This window comes from Oncorhynchus gorbuscha, unplaced genomic scaffold, assembly GCF_021184085.1.
Source record: "Oncorhynchus gorbuscha isolate QuinsamMale2020 ecotype Even-year unplaced genomic scaffold, OgorEven_v1.0 Un_scaffold_762, whole genome shotgun sequence".
Classification (NCBI taxonomy): Eukaryota; Metazoa; Chordata; class Actinopteri; order Salmoniformes; family Salmonidae; genus Oncorhynchus; species Oncorhynchus gorbuscha.
Genome location: NW_025745799.1, coordinates 1 through 20,852, shown reverse-complemented (window position 1 = coordinate 20,852; position 20,852 = coordinate 1). Strand labels below are relative to the sequence as shown.

The window sequence follows — 20,852 nt, the reverse complement described above, 5'->3', positions numbered from 1 at the left end:
GTAAGGAGTGGAGAAAGACAGAAAGAGAGAGTAAGGAGTGGAGAAAGACAGAGTAAGTAGTGGAGAAAGACAGAGAGAGAAAAACAGAGTAAGGAGTGGAGAAAGACAGAGAGAGAGAGTTATACTACTAATTTAAAATGTACATTGTAGACCCCAATCAATAGAGTTATGTGACACTGTAGACATACACAGTAAAGTAAAAACAAATTCTCCTGGCCAGTACGGGTAGAACCCACGACCTTCGAGAGCACGACGCTCTAACCAACTGAGCTAACCGATAATGCTCACTTTACGGATTACAGACAGAAAGAGAGAGTAAGGAGTGGAGAAAGACAGAAAGAGAGAGTAAGGAGTGGAGAAAGACAGAAAGAGAGAGTAAGGAGTGGAGAAAGACAGAGAGAGAGGAGTGGAGAAAGAGAGAGAAAGGAGTGGAGAAAGAGAGAGAGTAAGGAGTGGAGAAAGACAGAAAGAGAGAGTAAGGAGTGGAGAAAGACAGAAAGAGAGAGTAAGGAGTGGAGAAAGACAGAAAGAGAGAGTAAGGAGTGGAGAAAGACAGAAAGAGAGAGAGAAAGACAGAAAGAGAGAGTAAGGAGTGGAGAAAGAGACAGAAAGAGAGAGTAAGGAGTGGAGAAAGACAGAGAGAGAAGGAGTGGAGAAAGAGAGAGTAAGGAGTGGAGAAAGACAGAAAGAGAGAGTAAGGAGAAAGACAGAAAGACAGAAAGAGAGAGAAAGAGAAGGAGTGGAGAAAGACAGAAAGAGAGAGTAAGGAGTGGAGAAAGACAGAAAGAGAGAGTAAGGAGTGGAGAAAGACAGAAAGAGAGAGTAAGGAGTGGAGAAAGACAGAAAGAGAGAGTAAGGAGTGGAGAAAGACAGAAAGAGAGAGTAAGGAGTGGAGAAAGACAGAAAGAGAGAGTAAGGAGTGGAGAAAGACAGAAAAAGACAGAGTAAGTAGTGGAGAAAGACAGAGAGAGAAAAAAGAGTAAGGAGTGGAGAAAGACAGAGAGAGAGAGTTATACTACTAATTTAAAATGTACATTGTAGACCCCAATCAATAGAGTTATGTGACACTGTAGACATACACAGTAAAGTAAAAACAAATTCTCCTGGCCAGTACGGGTATCGAACCCGCGACCTTCGATTAGCACGACGCTCTAACCAACTGAGCTAACCGGCCTTGATAATGCTCACTTTACGGATTACAGACAGAAAGAGAGAGTAAGGAGTGGAGAAAGACAGAAAGAGAGAGTAAGGAGTGGAGAAAGACAGAAGAGAGAGTAAGGAGTGGAGAAAGACATAAAGAGAGAGTAAGGAGTGGAGAAAGACAGAAAGAGAGAGTAAGGAGTGGAGAAAGACAGAAGGAGAGAAAGAAGGAGAGAAAGAGAAAGAGTAAGGAGTGGAGAAAAGAGAGAGTAAGGAGTGGAGAAAGACAGAGAGAGAGAGTGGAGAAAGACAGAGAGAGTAAGGAGTGGAGAAAGACAGAAAGAGAGAGTAAGGAGTGGAGAAAGACAGAAAGAGAGAGTAAGGAGTGGAGAAAGACAGAAAGAGAGAGTAAGGAGTGGAGAAAGACAGAAAGAGAGAGTAAGGAGTGGAGAAAGACAGAGAGAGATTAAGTAAGAGTGGAGAAGACAGAAAGAGAGAGTAAGGAGTGGAGAAAGACAGAAAGAGAGAGTAAGGAGTGGAGAAAGACAGAAAGAGAGAGTAAGGAGTGGAGAAAGACAGAAAGAGAGAGTAAGGAGTGGAGAAAGACAGAAAGAGATAGTAAGGAGTGGAGAAAGAGAGAGAAAGAGTGAGAAACAGAAAGAGAGAGTAAGGAGTGGAGAAAGACAGAAAAGAGTAAGGAGTGGAGAAAGACAGAAAGAGAGAGTAAGGAGTGGAGAAAGACAGAAAGAGAGAAAGAAGAGAGTAAGGAGTGGAGAAAGACAGAAAGAGAGAGTAAGGAGTGGAGAAAGACAGAAAGAGAGAGTAAGGAGTGGAGAAAGACAGAAAGAGAGAGTAAGGAGTGGAGAAAGACAGAAAGAGAGAGTAAGGAGTGGAGAAAGACAGAGTGAGAGAAGAGTGGAGAAGACAGAAAGACAGAGTAAGTAGTGGAGAAAGACAGAGAGAGAAAAAAAGAGTAAGGAGTGGAGAAAGACAGAGAGAGAGAGTTATACTACTAATTTAAAATGTACATTGTAGACCCCAATCAATAGAGTTATGTGACACTGTAGACATACACAGTAAAGTAAAAACAAATTCTCCTGGCCAGTACGGGTATCGAACCCGCGACCTTCGAATTAGCACGACGCTCTAACCAACTGAGCTAACCGGCCTTGATAATGCTCACTTTACGGATTACAGACAGAAAGAGAGAGTAAGGAGTGGAGAAAGACAGAAAGAGAGAGTAAGGAGTGGAGAAAGACAGAGAAGAGAGAGAAGGAGTGGAGAAAGACAGAAAGAGAGAGTAAGGAGTGGAGAAAGACAGAAAGAGAGAGTAAGGAGTGGAGAAAGACAGAAAGAGAGAGAAAGAGAGAGTGGAGAAGGAGAAAGAGAGAGTAGAGAAAGACAGAGAGAGAGAGAGTAAGGAGTGGAGAAAGACAGAAAGAGAGAGTAAGGAGTGGAGAAAGACAGAGTGGAGAGAGAGAAAGAAGGAGTGGAGAAAGACAGAAAGAGAGAGTAAGGAGTGGAGAAAGACAGAAAGAGAGAGTAAGGAGTGGAGAAAGACAGAAAGAGAGAGTAAGGAGTGGAGAAAGAGAGAGAGTAAGGAGAGAAAAAGAGAGTAGAAAGACAGAGTGAGAGAAAGAGTGGAGAAAGAGAGAGTAAGGAGTGGAGAAAGACAGAAAGAGAGAGTAAGGAGTGGAGAAAGACAGAAAGAGAGAGTAAGGAGTGGAGAAAGACAGAAAGAGAAGTAAGGAGTGGAGAAAGACAGAAAGAGAGAGTAAGGAGTGGAGAAAGACAGAAAGAGAGAGTAAGGAGTGGAGAAAGACAGAAAGAGAGAGTAAGGAGTGGAGAAAGACAGAAAGAGAGAGTAAGGAGTGGAGAAAGAGAGAGTAGAGAGAAAGAGAGTAAGGAGAAAGACAGAGAGAGAAAAAGAGTAAGGAGTGGAGAAAGACAGAGAGAGAGAGTTATACTAAATTTAAAATGTACATTGTAGACCCCAATCAATAGAGTTATGTGACACTGTAGACATACACAGTAAAGTAAAAACAAATTCTCCTGGCCAGTACGGGTATCGAACCCGCGACCTTCGCGTTATTAGCAGACGCTCTAACCAACTGAGCTAACCGGCCTTGATAATGCTCACTTTACGGATTACAGACAGAAAGAGAGAGTAAGGAGTGGAGAAAGACAGAAAGAGAGAGTAAGGAGTGGAGAAAGACAGAAAGAGAGAGTAAGGAGTGGAGAAAGACAGAAAGAGAGAGTAAGGAGTGGAGAAAGACAGAAAGAGAGAGTAAGGAGTGGAGAAAGACAGAAAGAGAGAGTAAGGAGTGGAGAAAGAGAGAGTAGAGTGGAGAAAGAGAAGAGTAAGGAGTGGAGAAAGACAGAAAGAGAGAGTAAGGAGTGGAGAAAGACAGAAAGAGAGAGTAAGGAGTGGAGAAAGACAGAAAGAGAGAGTAAGGAGTGGAGAAAGACAGAAAGAGAGAGTAAGGAGTGGAGAAAGACAGAAAGAGAGAGTAAGGAGTGGAGAAAGACAGAAAGAGAGAGTAATGAGTGGAGAAAGACAGAAAAGAGAGAGTAAGGAGTGGAGAAAGACAGAAAGAGAGAGTAGTAGGAGTGGAGAAAGACAGAAGAGAGTAAGGAGTGGAGAAAGACAGAAAGAGAGAGTAAGGAGTGGAGAAAGACAGAAAGAGATAGTAAGGAGAAAGACAGAAAGAGAGAGTAAGGAGAGAAAGAGAAAGAAAGTAAGGAGTGAGAAAGACAGAAAGAGAGAGTAAGGAGTGGAGAAAGACAGAAAGTAAGGAGTGGAGAAAGAGAGAGAGAGAAGGAGTGGAGAAAGACAGAAAAGGAGTGGAGAAAGACAGAAAGAGAGAGTAAGGAGTGGAGAAAGACAGAAAGAGAGAGTAAGGAGTGGAGAAAGACAGAAAGAGAGAGTAAGGAGTGGAGAAAGACAGAAAGAGAGAGTAAGGAGTGGAGAAAGACAGAGAGAGAGTAAGGAGTGGAGAAAGACAGAGACAGAGTAAGTAGTGGAGAAAGACAGAGAGAGAAAAAAGAGTAAGGAGTGGAGAAAGACAGAGAGAGAGAGTTATACTACTAATTTAAAATGTACATTGTAGACCCCAATCAATAGAGTTATGTGACACTGTAGACATACACAGTAAAGTAAAAACAAATTCTCCTGGCCAGTACGGGTATCGAACCCGCGACCTTCGCATTAGCACAGACGCTCTAACCAACTGAGCTAACCGGCCTTGATAATGCTCACTTTACGGATTACAGACAGAAAGAGAGAGTAAGGAGTGGAGAAAGACAGAGAGAGAGAAGGAGTGGAGAAAGACAGAGAGAGAGAGAAGGAGTAAGGAGAAAGACAGAAAGAGAGAGTAAGGAGTGGAGAAAGACAGAAAGAGAGAGTAAGGAGTGGAGAAAGAGAGTAAGGAGAGAAAGAGAGAGTAAGGAGTGGAGAAAGAGAGAGAGAAGGAGTGGAGAAAGACAGAGTGGAGAAAGACAGAGAGAGAAAGAGTGGAGAAAGACAGAAAGAGAGAGAAGGAGTGGAGAAAGACAGAAAGAGAGAGTAAGGAGTGGAGAAAGACAGAAAGAGAGAGTAAGGAGTGAGAAAGACAGAAAGAGAGAGTAAGGAGTGGAGAAAGACAGAGAGAGAGAATGAGTGGAGAAAGACAGAAAGAGAGAGTAAGGAGTGGAGAAAGACAGAAAGAGAGAGTAAGGAGTGGAGAAAGACAGAAGAGAGAGTAAGGAGTGGAGAAAGACAGAAAGAGAGAGTAAGGAGTGGAGAAAGACAGAAAGAGAGTAAGGACTGGAGAAAGAGAGAGAGAGAGAGAAAAACAGAAAGACAGAAAGAGAGAGTAAGGAGTGGAGAAAGAGAGAGAGAGAGTAAGGAGTGGAGAAAGACAGAAAGAGAGTAAGGAGTGGAGAAAGACAGAAAGAAGGAGTGGAGAAAGACAGAAAGAGAGAGTAAGGAGTGGAGAAAGACAGAAAGAGAGTAAGGAGTGGAGAAAGACAGAAAGAGAGAGTAAGGAGTGGAGAAAGACAGAGAGAGAGTAAGACAGAGTGGAGAAAGACAGAAAGAGAGAGTAAGTAGTGGAGAAAGACAGAGAGAGAAAAACAGAGTAAGGAGTGGAGAAAGACAGAGAGAGAGAGTTATACTACTAATTTAAAATGTACATTGTAGACCCCAATCAATAGAGTTATGTGACACTGTAGACATACACAGTAAAGTAAAAACAAATTCTCCTGGCCAGTACGGGTATCGAACCCGCGACCTTCGCGTTATTAGCACGACGCTCTAACCAACTGAGCTAACCGGCCTTGATAATGCTCACTTTACGGATTACAGACAGAAAGAGAGAGTAAGGAGTGGAGAAAGACAGAAAGAGAGAGTAAGGAGTGGAGAAAGACAGAGAGAGAGAGTAAGGAGTGGAGAAAGACAGAAAGAGAGAGTAAGGAGTGGAGAAAGACAGAAAGAGAGAGTAAGGAGTGGAGAAAGAGAGAGTAAGGAGTGGAGAAAGAGAGAGTAAGGAGTGGAGAAAGAGAGAGTAAGGAGTGGAGAAAGACAGAAAGAGAGAGTAAGGAGTGGAGAAAGACAAAGAGAGAGTAAGGAGTGGAGAAAGACAGAAAGAGAGAGTAAGGAGTGGAGAAAGACAGAAAGAGAGAGTAAGGAGTGGAGAAAGACAGAAAGAGAGAGTAAGGAGTGGAGAAAGACAGAAAGAGAGAGTAAGGAGTGGAGAAAGACAGAGTAAGGAGTGGAGAAAGACAGAGAGAGAGAAGGAGTGGAGAAAGACAGAAAGAGAGAGTAAGGAGTGGAGAAAGAGAGAGTAAGGAGTGGAGAAAGACAGAGAGAGAGAGTAAGGAGTGGAGAAAGACAGAAAGAGAGAGTAAGGAGTGGAGAAAGACAGAAAGAGAGAGTAAGGAGGAGAAAGAGAAAGAGAGAGTAAGGAGTGGAGAAAGAAGAGAGAGTAAGGAGTGGAGAAAGACAGAAAGAGAGAGTAAGGAGTGGAGAAAGACAGAAAGAGAGAGTAAGGAGTGGAGAAAGACAGAAAGAGAGAGTAAGGTGGAGAAAGACAGAAAGAGAGAGTAAGGAGTGGAGAAAGACAGAAAGAGAGAGTAAGGAGTGGAGAAAGACAGAGAGAGAGAGTAAGGAGAGGAGAAAGACAGAGTAAGTAGTGGAGAAAGACAGAGAGAGAAAAACAGAGTAAGGAGTGGAGAAAGACAGAGAGAGAGAGTTATACTACTAATTTAAAATGTACATTGTAGACCCCAATCAATAGAGTTATGTGACACTGTAGACATACACAGTAAAGTAAAAACAAATTCTCCTGGCCAGTACGGGTATCGAACCCGCGACCTTCGCGTTATTAGCACGACGCTCTAACCAACTGAGCTAACCGGCCTTGATAATGCTCACTTTACGGATTACAGACAGAAAGAGAGAGTAAGGAGTGGAGAAAGACAGAAAGAGAGAGTAAGGAGTGGAGAAAGACAGAGAGAGAGAGTAAGGAGTGGAGAAAGACAGAAAGAGAGAGTAAGGAGTGGAGATAGACAGAAAGAGAGAGTAAGGAGTGGAGAAAGAGAGAAGGAGTGGAGAAAGAGAGAGAAGGAGAAAGAGAGAGTAAGGAGTGGAGAAAGACAGAGAGAGAGAGTAAGGAGTGGAGAAAGACAGAGTGGAAGAGAGAGTAAGGAGTGGAGAAAGACAGAGTAAGAGAGAAAGACAGAGAGAAGGAGTGGAAAGACAGAAGAGAGAGAGTAAGGAGTGGAGAAAGACAGAAAGAGAGAGTAAGGAGTGGAGAAAGACAGAAAGAGAGAGTAAGGAGTGGAGAAAGACAGAAAGAGAGAGTAAGGAGTGGAGAAAGACAGAAGGAGTGGAGAAAGAGAGAGTAAGGAGTGAGAAAACAGAAGAGAGAGTAAGGAGAGAAAGACAGAGAGAGAGAGTAAGGAGTGGAGAAAGACAGAAAGAGAGAGTAAGGAGTGGAGAAAGACAGAGAGAGAGTAAGGAGTGGAGAAAGACAGAGAAGAGAGGAGAGAAGAGAGAGTAAGGAGTGGAGAAAGACAGAAAGAGAGAGTAAGGAGTGGAGAAAGACAGAGAGAGAGAAAGAGAGAGGAGTGGAGAGAAAGACAGAAAGAGAGAGTAAAAGACAGAGTGGAGAAAGACAGAAAGAGAGAGTAAGGAGTGGAGAAAGACAGAAAGAGAGAGTAAGGAGTGGAGAAAGACAGAAAGAGAGAAGGAGTGGAGAAAGACAGAAAGAGAGAGTAAGGAGTGGAGAAAGACAGAAAGAGAGAGTAAGGAGTGGAGAAAGACAGAAAGAGAGAGTAAGGAGTGGAGAAAGACAGAAAGAGAAGTAGTGGAGAAAGACAGAGAAAGAAGGAGTGGAGAAAGACAGAAAGAGAGAGTAAGGAGTGGAGAAAGACAGAAAGAGAGAGTAAGGAGAAAGAGAAAGAGAGAGTAAGGAGTGGAGAAAGACAGAGAGAAGGAGTGGAGAAAGACAGAAAGAGAGAGTAAGGAGTGGAGAAAGACAGAAAGAGAGAGTAAGGAGTGGAGAAAGACAGAAAGAGAGAGTAAGGAGTGGAGAAAGACAGAGAGAGAGAGAGTAAGGAGTGGAGAAAGAAGGAGAGAGAAAGAGAGTAAGTGTGGAGAAAGACAGAGAGAGAAAAAAGAGTAAGGAGTGGAGAAAGACAGAGAGAGAGAGTTATACTACTAATTTAAAATGTACATTGTAGACCCCAATCAATAGAGTTATGTGACACTGTAGACATACACAGTAAAGTAAAAACAAATTCTCCTGGCCAGTACGGGTATCGAACCCAGACCTTCGAAAGAGCACGACGCTCTAACCAACTGAGCTAACCGGCCTTGATAATGCTCACTTTACGGATTAGAGACAGAAAGAGAGAGTAAGGAGTGGAGAAAGACAGAAAGAGAGAGTAAGGAGTGGAGAAAGACAGAAAGAGAGTAAGGAGTGGAGAAAGACAGAAAGAGAGAGTAAGGAGTGGAGAAAGACAGAAAGAGAGAGTAAGGAGTGGAGAAAGAGAGAGAGAGAAAGAGAGAGTAAGGAGAAGAGAGAGAGAGAGTGGAGAAAGACAGAGAGAGTAAGGAGAAAAGACAGAAAGAGAGAGTAAGGGAGAAAGACAGAAAGAGAGAGTAAGGAGTGGAGAAAGACAGAGAGTAAGGAGTGGAGAAAGAGAGAGAGAGAGTAAGAGTGGAAAGACAGAAAGAGAGAGTAAGGAGTGGAGAAAGACAGAAAGAGAGAGTAAGGAGTGGAGAAAGACAGAAAGAGAGAGTAAGGAGTGGAGAAAGACAGAAAGAGAGAGTAAGGAGTGGAGAAAGACAGAAAGAGAGAGTAAGGAGTGGAGAAAGACAGAGTAAGTAGTGGAGAAAGACAGAGAGAGAGAAACAGAGAAGGAGTAAGGAGAAAAACAGAGAGAGAGAGTTATACTACTAATTTAAAATGTACATTGTAGACCCCAATCAATAGAGTTATGTGACACTGTAGACATACACAGTAAAGTAAAAACAAATTCTCCTGGCCAGTACGAGAAATCGAACCCGCGACCTTCGAGTTATTAGCACGACGCTCTAACCAACTGAGCTAACCGGCCTTGATAATGCTCACTTTACGGATTACAGACAGAAAGAGAGAGTAAGGAGTGGAGAAAGACAGAAAGAGAGAGTAAGGAGTGGAGAAAGACAGAAAGAGAGAGTAAGGAGTGGAGAAAGACAGAAAGAGAGAGTAAGGAGTGGAGAAAGACAGAAAGAGAGTAAGGAGAAAGAAAGAGAGTAAGGAGTGGAGAAAGAGAGAAGGAGTGAGAAAGACAGAGAGTAAGGAGTGGAGAAAGAGAGAGTAAGGAGTGGAGAAAGACAGAAAGAGAGTAAGGAGTGGAGAAAGACAGAAAGAGAGAGTAAGAGTGGAGAAAGACAGAAAGAGAAGGAGTGGAGAAAAAAGAGAGTAAGGAGTGGAGAAAGACAGAAAGAGAGAGTAAGGAGTGGAGAAAGACAGAAAGAGAGAGTAAGGAGTGGAGAAAGACAGAAAGAGAGAGTAAGGAGTGGAGAAAGACAGAAAGAGAGAGTAGAAAGACAGAAAGAGAGTAAGGAGTGGAGAAAGAGAGAGTAAGGAGTGGAGAAAGAGAGAAAGAGAGAGGAGTGGAGAAAGACAGAAAGAGAGAGTAAGGAGTGGAGAAAGACAGAAAGAGAGAGTAAGGAGTGGAGAAAGACAGAAAGAGTAAGGAGAAAGAGAAAGAGAGAAGGAGTAAAAGAGAGAGAAAGAGAGAGTAAGGAGTGGAGAAAGACAGAAAGAGAGAGTAAGGAGTGGAGAAAGACAGAAAGAGAGAGTAAGGAGTGGAGAAAGACAGAAAGAGAGAGTAAGGAGTGGAGAAAGACAGAAAGAGAGAGTAAGGAGTGGAGAAAGACAGAGAAAGACAGAGAGAAAGGAGTGGAGAAAGACAGAGTAAGTAGTGGAGAAAGACAGAGAGAGAAAAAAGAGTAAGGAGTGGAGAAAGACAGAGAGAGAGAGTTATACTACTAATTTAAAATGTACATTGTAGACCCCAATCAATAGAGTTATGTGACACTGTAGACATACACAGTAAAGTAAAAACAAATTCTCCTGGCCAGTACGGGTATCGAACCCACGACCTTCGATTAGCACGACGCTCTAACCAACTGAGCTAACCGGCCTTGATAATGCTCACTTTACGGATTACAGACAGAAAGAGAGAGTAAGGAGTGGAGAAAGACAGAAAGAGAGAGTAAGGAGTGGAGAAAGACAGAGAAGAGTAAGGGAGAAAGACAGAAAGAGAGAGTAAGAGTGGAGAAAGACAGAAGAGAGTAAGGAGTGGAGAAAGACAGAAAGAGAGAGTAAGGAGTGGAGAAAGACAGAAAGAGAGAGTAAGGAGTGGAGAAAGACAGAAAGAGAGAGTAAGGAGTGGAGAAAGACAGAAAGAGAGAGTAAGGAGTGGAGAAAGACAGAAGAGAGAGAGTGGAGAAAGACAGAAAGAGAGAGTAAGAGTGGAGAAAGACAGAAAGAGAGAGTAAGGAGTGGAGAAAGAGAGAGAGAAAGAGAAAGACAGAGAGAAGGAGTGGAGAAAGACAGAAAGAGAGAGTAAGGAGTGGAGAAAGACAGAAAGAGAGAGTAAGGAGTGGAGAAAGACAGAAAGAGAGAGAGAGTAAGGAGTGGAAAGACAGAAAGAGAGAGTAAGGAGTGGAGAAAGACAGAGAAGAGAGTAAGGAGAAGAAAGACAGAAAGAGAGAGTAAGGAGTGGAGAAAGACAGAAGAGAGAGTAAGGAGTGGAGAAAGACAGAAAGAGAAGAGTAGTGAGAGGAGAAAGACAGAGAAGTAGTGGAGAAAGACAGAGAGAGAAAAACAGAGTAAGGAGTGGAGAAAGACAGAGAGAGAGAGTTATACTACTAATTTAAAATGTACATTGTAGACCCCAATCAATAGAGTTATGTGACACTGTAGACATACACAGTAAAGTAAAAACAAATTCTCCTGGCCAGTACGGGTATCGAACCCGCGACCTTCGATTAGCAGACGCTCTAACCAACTGAGCTAACCGGCCTTGATAATGCTCACTTTACGGATTACAGACAGAAAGAGAGAGTAAGGAGTGGAGAAAGACAGAAAGAGAGAGTAAGGAGTGGAGAAAGACAGAGAAGAGGAGTAAGGAGTGGAGAAAGACATAAAGAGAGAGTAAGGAGTGGAGAAAGACAGAAAGAGAGAGTAAGGAGTGGAGAAAGACAGAAAGAGAAGGAGTGGAGAAAGAGAGAGTAAGGAGTGAGAGAGAGAAAGAGTGGAGAAAGACAGAGAAGAGAGAGAAGGAGTGGAGAAAGACAGAAAGAGAGAGTAAGGAGTGGAGAAAGACAGAAAGAGAGAGTAAGGAGTGGAGAAAGACAGAAAGAGAGAGTAAAGGAGTGGAGAAAAGACAGAAAGAGAGAGAAGGAGTGGAGAAAGACAGAAAGAGAGAGTAAGGAGTGGAGAAAGACAGAAAGAGAGAGTAAGGAGTGGAGAAAGACAGAAAGAGAGAGTAAGAGTGGAGAAAGACAGAAAGAGAGTAAGGAGTGGAGAAAGACAGAAAGAGAGAGTAAGGAGTGGAGAAAGAGAGTAAAGAGAAAGAGAGAAGAGTAAGGAGAAAAAGAGTAAGGAGTGGAGAAAGACAGAAAGAGAGAGTAGGAGTGGAGAAAGACAGAAAGAGAGAGTAAGGAGTGGAGAAAGAGAGAGAGAGTAAGGAGTGGAGAAAAAAGAGAGTAAGGAGTGGAGAAAGACAGAAAGAGAGAGTAAGGAGTGGAGAAAGACAGAAAGAGAGAGTAAGGAGTGGAGAAAGACAGAAAGAGAGAGTAAGGAGTGGAGAAAGACAGAAAGAGAGAGTAAGGAGTGGAGAAAGACAGAAAGAGAGAGTAAGGAGTGGAGAAAGACAGAGAGAGAGAGAGAAAAAAAAGAGGAGAGGAGAAAGACAGAGAGAGAGAGTTATACTACTAATTTAAAATGTACATTGTAGACCCCAATCAATAGAGTTATGTGACACTGTAGACATACACAGTAAAGTAAAAACAAATTCTCCTGGCCAGTACGGGTATCGAACCCGCGACCTTCGGAGAACGACGAACCAACTGAGCTAACCGGCCTTGATAATGCTCAGTTTACGGATTACAGACAGAAAGAGAGAGTAAGGAGTGGAGAAAGACAGAAAGAGAGAGTAAGGAGTGGAGAAAGACAGAGAGAGAGAGAGTAAGGAGTGGAGAAAGACAGAAAGAGAGAGTAAGGAGTGGAGAAAGACAGAAAGAGAGAGTAAGGAGTGGAGAAAGACAGAGAGTAAGGAGAAAGGAGAAAGAGAGAGTAAGGAGTGGAAAAGACAGAAAGAGAGTAAGGAGTGGAGAAAGACAGAGAGAGAGAGTAAGGAGTGGAGAAAGACAGAAAGAGAGAGTAAGGAGTGGAGAAAGACAGAGTAAGGAGTGGAGAGAGAGAGTAAGGAGTGGAGAAAGACAGAAAGAGAGAGTAAGGAGTGGAGAAAGACAGAAAGAGAGAGTAAGGAGTGGAGAAAGACAGAAGAGAGAGATTAACAGAGTGGAGAAAGACAGAAAGAAAGAGAGAGTAAGGAGTGGAGAAAGACAGAAAGAGAGAGTAAGGAGTGGAGAAAGACAGAGAGAGAGTAAGGAGTGGAGAAAGACAGAAAGAGAGAGTAAGGAGTGGAGAAAGACAGAAAGAGAGTAAGGACAGAGAAAGAGAGAAAGAGAGGAGAAAGAAGTAAGGAGTGGAGAAAGAGAGAGTAAGGAGTGGAGAAAGACAGAAAGAGAGAGTAAGGAGTGGAGAAAGAGAGAGTAAGGAGTGGAGAAAGACAGAGAGTAAGGAGTGGAGAAAGACAGAAAGAGAGAGTAAGGAGTGGAGAAAGACAGAAAGAGAGAGTAAGGAGTGGAGAAAGACAGAAAGAGAAAGAGAAAGAGAGAGTAAGGAGTGGAGAAAGACAGAGAGAGAGAGAGTGGAGAAAGGAGAAAGAGAGAGTAAGTAGTGGAGAAAGACAGAGAGAGAAAACAGAGTAAGGAGTGGAGAAAGACAGAGAGAGAGAGTTATACTACTAATTTAAAATGTACATTGTAGACCCCAATCAATAGAGTTATGTGACACTGTAGACATACACAGTAAAGTAAAAACAAATTCTCCTGGCCAGTACGGGTATCGAACCCACGACCTTCGAAAGACAAAGGTTATTAGCACAACGCTCTAACCAACTGAGCTAACCGGCCTTGATAATGCTCAGACGGATTACAGACAGAAAGAGAGAGTAAGGAGTGGAGAAAGACAGAAAGAGAGAGTAAGGAGTGGAGAAAGACAGAAGAGAGAGAGTAAGGAGTGGAGAAAGACAGAAAGAGAGAGTAAGGAGTGGAGAAAGACAGAAAGAGAGAGTAAGGAGTGGAGAAAGACAGAGAGAGAGTAAGGAGTGGAGAAAGACAGAGTAAGGAGTGGAGAAAGAGAAGAGAGAGTAAGGAGAAAAGACAGAAGAGAGAGTAAGGAGTGGAGAAAGACAGAAAGAGAGAGTAAGGAGTGGAGAAAGACAGAGAGAGAGTAAGGAGTGGAGAAAGAGAGAGAGAGTAAGGAGTGGAGAAAGACAGAAAGAGAGAGAGAGTAAGGAGTGGAGAAAGACAGAAAGAGAGAGTAAGGAGTGGAGAAAGACAGAAAGAGAGAGTAAGGAGTGGAGAAAGACATAAAGAGAGAGTAAGGAGTGGTGGAGAAAGACAGAGAGAGAGAGTAAGGAGTGGAGAAAGACAGAGTAAGTAGTGGAGAAAGACAGAGAGAGAAAAAAAGAGTAAGGAGTGGAGAAAGACAGAGAGAGAGAGTTATACTACTAATTTAAAATGTACATTGTAGACCCCAATCAATAGAGTTATGTGACACTGTAGACATACACAGTAAAGTAAAAACAAATTCTCCTGGCCAGTACGGGTATCGAACCCACGACCTTCGAGATTAGCACGACGCTCTAACCAACTGAGCTAACCGGCCTTGATAATGCTCACTTTACGGATTACAGACAGAAAGAGAGAGTAAGGAGTGGAGAAAGACAGAAAGAGAGAGTAAGGAGTGGAGAAAGACAGAGAGAGAGAGTAAGGAGTGGAGAAAGACATAAAGAGAGAGTAAGGAGAGAAGACAGAAAGAGAGAGTAAGGAGTGGAGAAAGAGAGTAAGGAGTGGAGAAAGACAGAGAGAGAGTAAGGAGTGAGAAAGAAAAAGAGAGAGTAAGGAGTGGAGAAAGACAGAGAGAGAGAGTAAGGAGTGGAGAAAGACAGAAAGAGAGAGTAAGGAGTGGAGAAAGACAGAGAGAGAGTAAGAGTGGAGAAAGAGAGAGTAAGGAGTGGAGAAAAGACAGAAAGAGAGAGTAAGGAGTGGAGAAAGACAGAAAGAGAGAGTAAGGAGTGGAGAAAGACAGAAAGAGAGAGTAAGGAGTGGAGAAAGACAGAAAGAGAGAGTGGAAAAGGAGTGGAGAAAGACAGAAAGAGAGAGAGTAAGAGTAAGAGAGAGTAAGGAGTGGAGAAAGACAGAAAGAGAGAGTAAGGAGTGGAGAAAGACAGAAAGAGAGAGTAAGGAGTGGAGAAAGAAAGAGAGTAAGGAGTGGAGAAAGAGAGAGTAAGAGTGGAGAAAGAGAGAGTAAGGAGTGGAGAAAGACAGAAAGAGAGAGTAAGGAGTGGAGAAAGACAGAAAGAGAGAGTAAGGAGTGGAGAAAGACAGAAAGAGAGAGTAAGGAGTGGAGAAAGACAGAAAGAGAGAGTAAGGAGTGGAGAAAGACAGAAAGAGAGAGGAGTGGAGAAAGACAGAGTAGAGTAACAGAGTAAGAGAAAGACAGAGAGAGAAAAACAGAGTAAGGAGTGGAGAAAGACAGAGAGAGAGAGTTATACTACTAATTTAAAATGTACATTGTAGACCCCAATCAATAGAGTTATGTGACACTGTAGACATACACAGTAAAGTAAAAACAAATTCTCCTGGCCAGTACGGGTATCGAACCCAGACCTTCGCGTTATTAGCACGACGCTCTAACCAACTGAGCTAACCGGCCTTGATAATGCTCACTTTAGGATTAAGACAGAAAGAGAGAGTAAGGAGTGGAGAAAGACAGAAAGAGAGAGTAAGGAGGGAGAAAGACAGAAAGAGAGAGTAAGGAGTGGAGAAAGACAGAGGAGAAAAGACAGAGTGGAAAAGAGAGAGTAAGGAAAGAGAGAGGAGTGGAGAAAGACAGAAAGAGAGAGTAAGGAGTGGAGAAAGACAGAAAGAGAGAGTAAGGAGTGGAGAAAGACAGAAAGAGAGAGTAAGGAGTGGAGAAAGACAGAAAGAGAGAGTAAGAGTGGAGAAAGACAGAAAGAGAGAGTAAGGAGTGGAGAAAGACAGAAAGAGAGAGTAAGGAGTGGAGAAACAGAGAGAGAAGGAGAGAGAGAGTAAGGAGTGGAAAGACAGAGAGAGAGTAAGGAGTGGAGAAAGACAGAAAGAGAGAGTAAGGAGTGGAGAAAGACAGAAAGAGAGAGTAAGGAGTGGAGAAAGACAGAAAGAGAGAGACAGAAGGAGTGGAGAAAGACAGAAAGAGAGAGTAAGGAGTGGAGAAAGACAGAAAGAGAGAGTAAGAGTAAGGAGAAAGACAGAGAGAGAGTAAGGAGTGGAGAAAGACAGAAAGAGAGAGTAAGGAGTGGAGAAAGACAGAGTAAGTAGTGGAGAAAGACAGAGAGAGAAAAAAGAGTAAGGAGTGGAGAAAGACAGAGAGAGAGAGTTATACTACTAATTTAAAATGTACATTGTAGACCCCAATCAATAGAGTTATGTGACACTGTAGACATACACAGTAAAGTAAAAACAAATTCTCCTGGCCAGTACGGGTATCGAACCCAGACCTTCGATTAGCACGACGCTCTAACCAACTGAGCTAACCGGCCTTGATAATGCTCACTTTACGGATTACAGACAGAAAGAGAGAGTAAGGAGTGGAGAAAGACAGAAAGAGAGAGTAAGGAGTGGAGAAAGACAGAAAGAGAGAGTAAGGAGTGGAGAAAGACATAAAGAGAGAGTAGAAAGACAGAAAGAGTGGAGAGAAGACAGAAAGAGAGAGTAAGGAGTGGAGAAAGACAGAGTAAGGAGTGGAGAAAGAGAGAGTAAGGAGTGAGGAAAGAGAGAGTAAGGAGTGGAGAAAGACAGAGAGAGAGAGTAAGGAGTGGAGAAAGACAGAAAGAGAGAGTCAAGGAGTGGAAGGAGTGGAGAAAGACAGAAAGAGAGAGTAAGGAGTGGAGAAAGACAGAAAGAGAGAGTAAGGAGTGGAGAAAGACAGAAAGAGAGAGTAAGGAGTGGAGAAAGACAGAAAGAGAGATTGATGAGTGGAGAAGGACAGAAAGAGAGAGTAAGGAGTGGAGAAAGACAGAAAGAGAGAGTAAGGAGTGGAGAAAGACAGAGAGAGAGTAAGGAGAGAAAAGACAGAAAGAGAGAGTAAGGAGTGGAGAAAGACAGAAAGAGAGAGTAAGGAGTGGAGAAAGACAGAAAGAGAGAGTAAGGAGTGGAGAAAGACAGAGAAAAGGAGTGGAGAAAGACAGAGTAAGGAGTGGAGAAAGACAGAAAGAGAGAGTAAGGAGTGGAGAAACAGAGAGAGAGTAAGGAGTGGAGAAAGAGAGTAAGGAGTGGAGAAAGACAGAAAGAGAGAGTAAGGAGTGGAGAAAGACAGAAAGAGAGTAAGGAGTGGAGAAAGACAGAAAGAGAGAGTAAGGAGTGGAGAAAGACAGAGAGAGAGAGTAAGGAGTGGAGAAAGACAGAAAGAGAGAGTAAGTAGTGGAGAAAGACAGAGAGAGAAAAACAGAGTAAGGAGTGGAGAAAGACAGAGAGAGAGAGTTATACTACTAATTTAAAATGTACATTGTAGACCCCAATCAATAGAGTTATGTGACACTGTAGACATACACAGTAAAGTAAAAACAAATTCTCCTGGCCAGTACGGGTATCGAAAAGACCTTCGTAAGGAGTAGCACGACGCTCTAACCAACTGAGCTAACCGAGATAATGCTCACTTTACGGATTAAGACAGAAAGAGAGAGTAAGGAGTGGAGAAAGACAGAAAGAGAGAGTAAGGAGTGGAGAAAGACAGAAAGAGAGTAAGGAGTGGAGAAAGACAGAAAGAGAGAGTAAGGAGTGGAGAAAGACAGAAAGAGAGAGTAAGGAGTGGAGAAAGCGAGAGTAAGGAGTGGAGAAAGAGAGAGGGATGGAGTGAGGAAAGAGAGAGTAAGGAGAGAAAGACAGAGAGAGAGAGTAAGGAGTGGAGAAAGACAGAAAGAGAGAGTAAGGAGTGGAGAAAGACAGAGTAAGAGAGAGTAAGGAGTGGAGAAAGACAGAAAGAGAGAGTAAGGAGTGGAGAAAGACAGAAAGAGAGAGTAAGGAGTGGAGAAAGACAGAAAGAGAGAGTAATGAGTGGAGAAAGAGAGAGTAAGAGTGGAAGACAGAGTAAGGAGTGGAGAAAGACAGAAAGAGAGAGTAAGGAGTGGAGAAAGACAGAGAAGAGAGAGTAAGGAGTGGAGAAAGACAGAAAGAGAGAGTAAGGAGTGGAGAAAGACAGAAAGAGAGAGTAAGGAGTGGAGAAAGAAAAGAGAGAGAGAGAGAGTAAGGAGTGAAAGACAGAAAGAGAGAGTAAGGAGTGGAGAAAGACAGAAAGAGAGAGTAAGGAGTGGAGAAAGAGAGAGAGAGTAAGGAGTGGAGAAAGACAGAAAGAGAGAGTAGGAGTGGGAGAAAGACAGAAAGAGAGAGTAAGGAGTGGAGAAAGACAGAAAGAGAGAGTGGAGAAAGAGTGGAGAAAGACAGAAAGAGAGAGAGAGAGTAAGGAGTGGAGAAAGACAGAAAGAGAGAGTAAGGAGTGGAGAAAGACAGAAAGAGAGAGTAAGTAGTGGAGAAAGACAGAGAAGAGAAAAAAGAGAGTAAGGAGTGGAGAAAGACAGAGAGAGAAAAACAGAGTAAGAGTTAGAAAGACAGATTTAAAATGTACATTGTAGAAATGACAATCAATAGAGTTATGTGACACTGTAGACATACACAGTAAAGTAAAAACAAATTCTCCTGGCCAGTACGGGTATCGAACCCGACCTTCGCGTTATTAGCACGACGCTCTAACCAACTGAGCTAACCGATAATGCTCACTTTACGGATTACAGACAGAAAGAGAGAGTAAGGAGTGGAGAAAGACAGAAAGAGAGAGTAAGGAGTGGAGAAAGACAGAAAGAGAGAGTAAGGAGTGGAGAAAGACAGAAAGAGAGAGTAAGGAGTGGAGAAAGACAGAAAGAGAGAGTAAGGAGTGGAGAAAGAGAGAGTGGAAAAGAGAGAAAGAGAGAGTAAGGAGTGGAGAAAGAGAGAGAGTAAGGAGTGGAGAAAGACAGAAAGAGAGAGTAAGGAGTGGAGAAAGACAGAAAGAGAGAGTAAGGAGTGGAGAAAGACAGAAAGAGAGAGTAAGGGAGAAAGACAGAAAGAGAGAGTAAGGAGTGGAGAAAGACAGAAAGAGAGAGTAAGGAGTGGAGAAAGACAGAAAGAGAGAGTAAGGAGTGGAGAAAGAGAGAAAGACAGAAAAAAGAGAGTAAGGAGTGGAGAAAGACAGAAAGAGAGAGTAAGGAGTGGAGAAAGACAGAAAGAGAGAGTAAGGAGGGAGAAAGACAGAAAGAGAGAGGAGTGGAGAAAGAGTGGAGAAAGACAGAAAGAGAGAGTAAGGAGTGGAGAAAGACAGAAAGAGAGAGTAAGGAGTGGAGAAAGACAGAAAGAGAGAGTAAGGAGTGGAGAAAGAGAGAAAGAGAGGAGAAAAAGAGAGAGTAAGGAGTGGGGAAAGACAGAAAGAGAGAGTAAGGAGTGGAGAAAGACAGAAAGAGAGAGTAAGGAGTGGAGAAAGACATAAAGAGAGAGTAAGGAGTGGAGAAAGACAGAAAGAGAGAGTAAGGAGTGGAGAAAGACAGAGAGAGAGAGTAAGGAGAGGAGAAAGACAGAGTAAGTAGTGGAGAAAGACAGAGAGAGAAAAACAGAGTAAGGAGTGGAGAAAGACAGAGAGAGAGAGTTATACTACTAATTTAAAATGTACATTGTAGACCCCAATCAATAGAGTTATGTGACACTGTAGACATACACAGTAAAGTAAAAACAAATTCTCCTGGCCAGTACGGGTATCGAACCCGCGACCTTCGCGTTATTAGCACGACGCTCTAACCAACTGAGCTAACCGGCCTTGATAATGCTCACTTTACGGATTACAGACAGAAAGAGAGAGTAAGGAGTGGAGAAAGACAGAAAGAGAGAGTAAGGAGTGGAGAAAGACAGAAAGAGAGAGTAAGGAGTGGAGAACAGACAGAAAGAGAGAGTAAGGAGTGGAGAAAGACAGAAAGAGAGAGTAAGGAGACAGAAAGACAGAGTAAGGAGTGGAGAAAGACAGAGAAGAGAGATGAGTGAGAAAGAGAGAGTAAGGAGTGGAGAAAGACAGAGAGAGAGAGTAAGGAGTGGAGAAAGACAGAAAGAGAGAGTAAGGAGTGGAGAAAGACAGAGAAGAAGAGTGGAGAAAACAGAGAGAGAGTAAGGAGTGGGGAAAGACAGAAAGAGAGAGTAAGGAGTGGAGAAAGACAGAAAGAGAGAGTAAGGAGTGGAGAAAGACAGAAAGAGAGAGTAAGGAGTGGAGAAAGACAGAAAGAGAGAGTAAGGAGTGGAGAAAGCAGAAAGAGTGAGAAAGAGAGAGAAAGGAGTGAGGAAAGAGAGAGTAAGGAGTGGAGAAAGACAGAGAGAGAGAGTAAGGAGTGGAGAAAGACAGAAAGAGAGAGTAAGGAGTGGAGAAAGACAGAAAGAGAGAGTAAGGAGTGGAGAAAGACAGAAAGAGAGAGTAAGGAGTGGAGAAAGACAGAAAGAGAGATTAATGAGTGGAGAAAGACAGAAAGAGAGAGTAAGGAGTGGAGAAAGACAGAAAGAGAGAGTAAGGAGTGGAGAAAGACAGAGAGAGAGAGTAAGGAGTGGAGAAAGACAGAAAGAGAGAGTAAGGAGTGGAGAAAGACAGAAAGAGAGAGTAAGGAGTGGAGAAAGACAGAGTAAGAGTGGAGAAAGAAGAGAGAAAGAGAAAGAGAGAGAAAGAGAGAGTAAGACAGAAGAAAGACAGTGGAGAAAGACAGAAAGAGAGAGTAAGGAGTGGAGAAAGACAGAAAGAGAGAGTAAGGAGTGGAGAAAGACAGAAAGAGAGAGTAAGAGAGTGGAGAAAAGACAGAAAGAGAGAGTAAGAGTGGAGAAAGACAGAAAGAGAGAGTAAGGAGTGGAGAAAGACAGAAAGAGAGAGTAAGGAGTGGAGAAAGACAGAGAGAGAGTAAGGAGTGGAGAAAGACAGAAAGAGAGTAAGGAGTGGAGAAAGACAGAAAGAGAGAGTAAGGAGTGGAGAAAGACAGAGTAAGGAGGAGAAAGAGAGAGAGAGTAAGAGAAAGAGAGAGTAAGGAGTGGAGAAAGACAGAAAGAGAGAGTAAGGAGTGGAGAAAGACAGAAAGAGAGAGTAAGGAGTGGAGAAAGACAGAAAGAGAGAGTAAGGAGTGGAGAAAGACAGAGAGAGAGTAAGGAGTGGAGAAAGACAGAAAGAGAGAGTAAGGAGTGGAGAAAGACAGAAAGAGATAGTAAGGACTGGAGAAAGAGAGAAAGAGAGAGAAAAAAAAAGTTTAGAAAGACAGTTTCAATTATCAGAAATCTCCATGCATAAGAGTAAGGAGTGGAGAAAGACAGAAAGAGAGAGTAAGGAGTGGAGAAAGAGAGAGTAAGGAGTGGAGAAAAAGAGAGTAAGGAGTGGGGAAAGACAGAAAGAGAGAGTAAGGAGTGGAGAAAGACAGAAAGAGAGAGTAAGGAGTGGAGAAAGACAGAAAGAGAGAGTAAGGAGTGGAGAAAGACAGAAAGAGAGAGTAAGGAGTGGAGAAAGACAGGGAGAGAGATTAATGAGTGGAGAAGGACAGAAAGAGAGAGTAAGGAGTGGAGAAAGACAGAAAGAGAGAGTAAGGAGTGGAGAAAGAGAGAGTAAGGAGTGGAGAAAAAGAGAGTAAGGAGTGGGGAAAGACAGAAAGAGAGAGTAAGGAGTGGAGAAAGACAGAAAGAGAGAGTAAGGAGTGGAGAAAGACATAAAGAGAGAGTAAGGAGTGGAGAAAGACAGAAAGAGAGAGAAGAGAGAGAATAAAGAGAGAGTAAGGAGTGGAGAAAGACAGAGAGAGAGAGTAAG

General features: G+C 42.9%; 8 non-coding genes across 8 annotated transcripts; all 8 read right to left on the bottom strand.

Annotated features, from left to right (window-relative positions):
• Window positions 1-3,193: 3,193 nt before the first annotated feature.
• On the bottom strand, window positions 3,194-3,266 carry trnai-aau. Its single transcript has one exon. It is a non-coding gene; the product is annotated as a tRNA-Ile (tRNA).
• Window positions 3,267-5,383: 2,117 nt separating this feature from the next.
• On the bottom strand, window positions 5,384-5,457 carry trnai-aau. Its single transcript has one exon. It is a non-coding gene; the product is annotated as a tRNA-Ile (tRNA).
• A 1,008-nt stretch (window positions 5,458-6,465) lies between these two features.
• On the bottom strand, window positions 6,466-6,539 carry trnai-aau. Its single transcript has one exon. It is a non-coding gene; the product is annotated as a tRNA-Ile (tRNA).
• Window positions 6,540-8,667: 2,128 nt separating this feature from the next.
• trnai-aau lies at window positions 8,668-8,742 on the bottom strand. The gene has a single exon. It is a non-coding gene; the product is annotated as a tRNA-Ile (tRNA).
• Window positions 8,743-12,797: 4,055 nt separating this feature from the next.
• On the bottom strand, window positions 12,798-12,880 carry trnal-uaa. The gene is given in 2 exon segments: window positions 12,798-12,831; window positions 12,843-12,880. It is a non-coding gene; the product is annotated as a tRNA-Leu (tRNA).
• A 685-nt stretch (window positions 12,881-13,565) lies between these two features.
• On the bottom strand, window positions 13,566-13,637 carry trnal-uaa. Its single transcript has one exon. It is a non-coding gene; the product is annotated as a tRNA-Leu (tRNA).
• Window positions 13,638-14,614: 977 nt separating this feature from the next.
• Window positions 14,615-14,687, bottom strand: trnai-aau. The gene has a single exon. It is a non-coding gene; the product is annotated as a tRNA-Ile (tRNA).
• Window positions 14,688-18,777: 4,090 nt separating this feature from the next.
• Window positions 18,778-18,851, bottom strand: trnai-aau. Its single transcript has one exon. It is a non-coding gene; the product is annotated as a tRNA-Ile (tRNA).
• Between the last annotated feature and the right edge of the window lie 2,001 nt (window positions 18,852-20,852).